Genomic DNA, 6,781 nt, shown 5'->3' with positions numbered 1-6,781 from the left:
CATGAGGGCAACATGAGGACAACATGAGGACAACATGAGGACAACATGAGGGTTAAAAATAAATTGTGAACAAGGTGAATCAAGATAGCGATTTTATAACGATTAATCATCTAGGCCTACCTTTAGGCATTATCAGAAAATGTGTAAACAATTCCTAGTGTTGTCGAGAAGCTACAGAACCTGGGTCACCTTACAGTGGGGGGTCACCTTACAGTGGGGGGTTACCTTAAAGTGGGGGTCACCTTACAGTGGGGGCCGCCTACTTCAGACAGTCTGAATCCAGCCCTCAATCTTCCTCATCTGTGCCCCATCAGGGGGTCTTTATACGGAGTTTCCTACACAGAGGAATGTAAGCCCCCCCCCCCATGACAAGGTTTTAGCTTCAGAACAATAAAAATAGCAATTTAAATCCTCTCCAATGTGTTTAAGAGCATTTTACTGAACAGCCGATGAACGAGCAGAACATGAACTTGAATATGAGAGCTAATCATATCGCCCAGGGTCAGCCTGTACCGGACTCTCCATGATCTATTTCAATAGCAGTAGGAGTTTTTAACCAGTTTGGTTAATTGGGGTTTCATTTACTCAAACATCATATACATTTAGTTTATCAAGTTGTCAGAAATGACAGCAAAATGCATAGACGTCTGTCAAATTAGTTATCACAAACTCATTGCCTTTACGGTACGCCAACCAAACACTAGTTTCATGTGTAGTCACTGGGGTCTCCATTGAGAGAGTGGCGTGTGCATGATGATCTGGGGTCGGGAACTACACTGTGCACTACAACCAACTGCAGTGCCTACCGTGGATTTATGTTAGTAGATGGCTGGATTGTGTCCCGGTCTGTTAAGTAGCAGGTTAAAGGCTTTTCGTTGATGGTAATCAGGGTTGCGCAAGAGAAGAAGCAGACAGATCCACAACCCAGCAAAGGCAAAGGGCGACAGACGGCGGTAATACAACGCTGCAAGGACGTCAAGAGTTAGTCATGGAGTAAAGACAGGGAGCAAGGCTGGAGAGCTATGGGGCAAATAACCATCGGGCGACAGGTTGGTCTCCATACTGGTATCGGGATGGTGGGTAACGGATGCGTGGTCTGTGAAAGGCCAGTGGACCTCAGCTGTCGTGTTCGAGAGACGACGACATGGTGTGTGACATGGGCGAGTCCCAGCGTTTCAGCTTGAAGGACCAGCTTGCAAAGCAGGCTAAGTTTATTAACGCTGTCCGTTATAGATAGGAGCTCCATCGTGATCAATAGTTAGCAGCTACACTTACTATAAGCTTATAAGTGAAGGCATATTATACATATCTACATATTCATACACAGGCACTGCATTAGTCTGTGCTGTCTTTGATGAGTTTAGTTCATTATGTTCCATTCTGGTTATTTTATGGCGCTTAGCCAGTGCTAGTAGCTGCACGCGCTCCGGCTCGGCATGGCTCTACTCGGCTATATCGCGCGGTGCCCCGACCTCCTTTTCCCATTGCAGATTATCCCGACACACACACACACCCCACACACCACACACCACCACACAACACCACACACCCAACACAACACACACACACACACACAGCCACCACACACAAACAACACACCCACACACACACCCACAGAGACGTCACACGGTGTGTTGTTTTTTGATTCTCCGCAATGTGGCGGTTTTGCCAGAAGGACAAATTCTAGTTCAAAAGAAGCTGGAGGGAATTGCAAAAAACCCCACAGCTGCTAAACTATTTAAAACACGGCGGTGTTTGTCACCCCCCCCCCCACCCCCCCCCCCCCCCGATCGCTGGTTTTAAAATAAAATATCAGTCACCTGTTGCCAGGACTTTTTTCCATGGAAGAACCAAAAAGGCGAGTAGAGTGGAGTAGATACCAGTACTGGAAACGCCATCTAGTGGTTCTTTTAAGGTAATTTCTTTGTTATTTTTGGAAGTCAGCCAGTTGAAAAGCCCTGCCACCATCTGGAGACACAGAAACTTAGACAATCATGGAGCTCGTCTCCCGTCTTGCTGTTGACGAATCACTGTAAGCCGTCTTTAAGACGGGCAGCAGAATCTGCAGGGTATGGATTTTATTCAGAGGGGAACGCGAATTGTAAATTGGCGAAACACCTTGTCTTTGCAGCTGCATGTGTAATTGTTACAACTATCCAATTATTGTATGTGCTAAAAATATCCAACTTATGTTGGATTATCCCTGTATCATAGATCATTCCATTCCACGTTCCTCATACCCAGGCACCAGGGCTGAGTACCAAAGTCAATACTTTTTTAGGCACGACTGAATTAGCTCCTGTAGTCTGAACCATTGTGAAAACGCCATTCTCATTCACTACTCAGTGTCCGCCGCATGTCTCTCCAAGACTCGGAGTTACATCGTGTCATGACACGTCTAAATCCATGCCAACGTCACCATCGTTACCACAAAGGGAAACAGGAAGTTTTTGCCCTGAGGTCGACATATAACAAAAGTGATCATTTCTTTGAAGTCCCACCTTAGAGACTTTTCATTTTTGTAGGATGAGACCGGAGTGTCTCTCACAGGGTTCTTTCATAACGCACTCGGGTGTGGGGAGCGGGGTGGACCAGCCTAGGTATGTTTTTTCATGCTGACTTTGAGATTTGGGGGGGGGGGGGGTGTACGGGGGTACTAACATGATGGTTGTGGTTTGGCGTACGAGAAAGGGCAATGAGTTTGTGATAACTAGATTTGCACAGACGTCTATGCTGTTGCTGTCATTTTACTGACAACTGATACTAAATGACTAAGATGATGTTTGAGTATGAAAAAAATAACCCACAAATAACTAAACCAACTGAGTATAAAAAACTCCTATTGTCTATTTAGAGCGTGCAGATAAGAATGGATATCCCGGTACGGCGAACCGTGGCAATATGAAACAACTAGGATCTCTCACAAAAGCTCATAAGATAATCAAGTTCGATGTCATCTGCGTTCTCGCTGTTCAGTAATAACTCATGGATACCGGACACGCAGATTTGGCTAGAAGTAGTTATAAATTTGCAATAATTTTTATGTTCTGAAGACTAAACCAATGAAAAGAATATATCGCTGGAAGGGGGTAGGGGTAGTGGTGTCTCGGGCGTTGCCCAGGTGGGGGTGTGGACCTCGCGGTCCTCTTAACTACCGCCCTGATGGGCACTTCTGTGAGGAAGATTGAGGCTGGATCAACTGTCCTGAGGAGGCGGCCCCCAGCTGTGTAAGGTGAGCGCCCACTTTAAGGTAACCCCCCTGTAAGGTACCCCCACTGTAAGGACCCAGGTTCTGTAGCTTCTCGCACACTAGGAATTGGTTTACACATTTTCGATAATGCCTAAAGGTATGCCTAGATGATTGAATCGTTATAAATCGCTATCGTTGATTCACCTTGTTCAACACAATTTATTTTGGTACCCTCATGTTGTCCTCATTTGTCCTCATGTTGTCCTGCATGGTGCCGCCTCGATGTTGCCCCGAGAGAGGAATTGGTTTAGCCGAGGACTCATGGGGGGGGGTGTCCGGGGTCGATGTCTCATGGTGTCCTCATGTCCTCATTTTGTCCCCATGTTGTCCCCATGGTTGTCTCATGTGCCCTCATGTGTCCCATGTTGTCCTCCATGTGCCCTCAGTTTGTCCTCATGTTGTCCTCAGTTGCCCTCAGTTCCCTCAGTTTGTCCTCATGTTGTCCTCAGGTTCCCGCTCCTGTGTCCTCATGTTTGTCCTCATGTTTGTCCTCATGTTTGTGCCGTCATGGTTGTCCTATATCAGCGTGTGTTCCTGTTATTCCGCCGTTTGGTCTGAACAATGCCTATAGGGTCAAACTAAATACCCCCTTTGTTGCTGCTAAGTTGTTTTTGTATTACTGTCATGGTCAAGAATTATGCAGAGAACTTTTACTCCACGTTCTAGCTAAAGAATCGTAGATTGCTACTTTTTTCCTACTGCTAGGGTGTACTGCAATCGGCTGAGCTCATCCCCCAACAAAAAGTTGTTGTGTGGGTTCCCTGATTTGCGATGCAATGATGGCTAGAATGTCACTGAGGTTCACCACCAACCTGTCTTGTTGTCACTTCGATCTTATCCTAGCTCTTAACTCCCAGTGATTAGGGGGCACAGAATCCAGCTCCCCTGACGTAATACATGCATTAACCAACACACAGCCTGAACAGCCCTAAAGACAGCGTCTCATTTAGTGCTGTTGGAGTCACTATTGTCGGAGTTGGCATCTTCCTGCTGGCATACTGGCCCAGCGGGGGTTGAATCAGCTCTGGGCCCAGAGAGAGAAGATAGTGTTTGATTGAGATGGCATCGGAAGCATTTAACAACCACGTGAAGCTACAGCCGCAACATAAAAATACTTTATTTTCGCTGATGATAACTTCAACCTTTTAACTCCAAATGTAAATAGAGGAAATATTTTGTGTCAATTGTTTTTATGACTGCTTGGATTTCATAAGAATATATAAGAAATCTGACTATAATCCCTTGTCCATTTGTTACGCGTACCTAGCACCTGCTTAGCATTTTCTTCCTGATCCGGAGACCTTCTCAGACCTCTGTGTTATGAGTCTACGGGACACGGGGTACAGCTTTTTGTAAGAGAATTATTTTTTGTTTATGAATTTATTTGACAGGGACATTCCATTCTTCGATTCCTGGAATTGGTCCAGAATTAGCCAAAAGGCTTTTTTCATCATCGGTTCAGATCTTAAATGTGTACTAGAACGATGATGCTGGTCTTGACCCTTGGTGGAAGCTGATTAAATGACAATGACCGAGTCAATAGTGCATTTTTCCGGCTTGGAGCGGCTTATTTGCTTATCCTTGGAATTACCATGTTTGCAGAGGTGCTGTGATGGTTGCCACTCTCTTACTTCCCACTGGAATTCGGGCCGTAAAGCGGGACTCGGTACGCAGGACCTCAGACGCAGGATGCACGGAGACCATTTTGGCGGTCGACGCGAAGGTTTAGATAGAGACTTTAAGAGAGGGAGCCCAGCCGCATTGAAACAAGAGCATAGAAATGACTCATAGGAACAAAATGTTTTTTTTGCCGATTTATGATCGAATGCAAACAGCAGCAAACATTCCCCAGTTCACTATTATCGTTATATACTGCACCTTATCCGCATTCATCATTTAGAAAACAGCAAATGAGCTTCCCAGAAGTAGAAATTAACCGAAGTACCAAGAGCCGTGCTGATGTCAATACACGACCCACCGCTGAACGTGTTAATGACACACACACACCCACCACACACCCGAAAATAAGAAACATAACTACATACAGTAATTCGTTATTTCAAAGTTTTACCTTCAGATAGTAGCTACTTTAAAAGATCTTATCAGCAGTTATGAGTTGGCAACAATGGCTATTTGGCTTTTTTTCTTGAACTGCTATGTCATGGTACCTGAGCCTCTGTTCTGTTCTGTTGTGCGTGACATACATTTTGGCTGTAACATGACACGCTTAACCAGTCTCCTAATATTGTACTTAGATTCATTCTCTTCTTATTTGTGACCTCTCTTGTCCATAAGAGCGAGTTGCTCGGGTGTGATAGATCACTTTAACGTAGCAGCGGTACACTTTTAGCCAAGCTTACCAAGACTCAGCGGGCCAACCCCATGGCCTAAGTAACCCAAAAACGTCACCCCCCCCCCCCCCCCTCCCCCCCCCCCCCCCCCCCTGCAGCTTTGCCATGAAGCTAATTACAGTAACTTTTCTTTCAACGAGAGGTTTTCTGTTCTTATGACTTGGTTTCTTCTCTTGCTGATTGACATAAGTGTAGTTTAATAAGTGACACGCTGAATTGCCAGTTTAAAAGCGAAGGCTTGCTGGGGCAAGCCCCCCCCTCCCCCCCCCCTTTAAATCCTGACGTCCCTGATTCAAGCATGGAAATAGGAGACTCATCCAAGTAGAGCATGATGGCCCTGGCCTCACACGACGGTTAACACAGGAGCTCCACATGTAGATTTCTTCAAAAGCAGCATGGCACACAAAGCCTGTAGGAGCTATTAAATTCAGCTATACCCTCTTAATTAGAGCAAAGACACACCTTCATTACTCAGCATCGATTCTTGTTTGGTGATTATATGATCTATCAAATGTGCCGCTGTGGTGTATTCAAGCATGCTTAAAACGATCAGCGACAGGTAAGTCATTTGATTTTTAGACCGAGTGCTCCTATGCGTGTTAGTTCCAGGTACTTAATCTTCCAGATTGGACCTGGAACACATAGGTCTGGTGCTCTGTTTGCCTTCATCAGCTGTTCAATCCCAACACAGATGGGAGCACCAACGAAACATTGAAGCAAGATTTTGCCAGTGAAAAAAATTGGAGAACGCTAGCATCGCACATCTTTCAAATTTCCCTTTGGTGATATTGTTGTTTTTTTTTGTTTGTTTTTTTTTTTTTTTTTTCAGTTTTTTTTTTTTTTCAAAAAAAAAAAAATTTTTTTTTTTTTTACAAAAATTTTGATCAGAGAAATAGCAAAATGACACATTAAAGGCTAAAGCAGCTTCTCTTCGTCAGGTGGTCCGTTACCGTCCATCAGCCGCACCTGCTCCATCAACTGCTCTGATTAAGCACTGAATGGTAAAGGCATCCTCAACACCTTTAATCTGGGAGAGTATTTGATCCATCTGACTCAATCTCTGATGTTTTTGAGGTTTAGAAATGCTGCGGAGCCGATGAATTTCGTCTTTGTGTTCTTTATCCTCATAGAGGAGCAGAACAACACGTGCGCAGACGAGAATACCACCCAGCGTCAATGC

At 44.9% G+C, this 6,781-nt stretch overlaps 2 long non-coding RNA genes across 2 annotated transcripts in view; one reads left to right on the top strand and one right to left on the bottom strand.

Moving 5' to 3' along the window:
- The window catches only part of LOC116686571 (uncharacterized), a 22,675-nt gene that overhangs the window by 14,171 nt on the left and 1,723 nt on the right, over positions 1-6,781 (top strand). The gene's annotated exons all lie outside the window — the stretch shown is intronic.
- The window catches only part of LOC116686570 (uncharacterized), a 13,413-nt gene continuing 13,306 nt past the window's right edge, over positions 6,675-6,781 (bottom strand). Inside the window, exon 3 of the long non-coding RNA XR_004331297.1 lies at positions 6,675-6,686. This is a non-coding gene — a long non-coding RNA (uncharacterized LOC116686570). The remainder of the gene's footprint in view (positions 6,687-6,781) is intronic.

This window comes from Etheostoma spectabile, unplaced genomic scaffold (assembly GCF_008692095.1).
Source record: "Etheostoma spectabile isolate EspeVRDwgs_2016 unplaced genomic scaffold, UIUC_Espe_1.0 scaffold394, whole genome shotgun sequence".
Taxonomy (NCBI): Eukaryota; Metazoa; Chordata; class Actinopteri; order Perciformes; family Percidae; genus Etheostoma; species Etheostoma spectabile.
The sequence above is the reverse complement of the archived record's forward strand: the minus strand, read 5'-3'. Positions and strand labels throughout refer to the sequence as shown.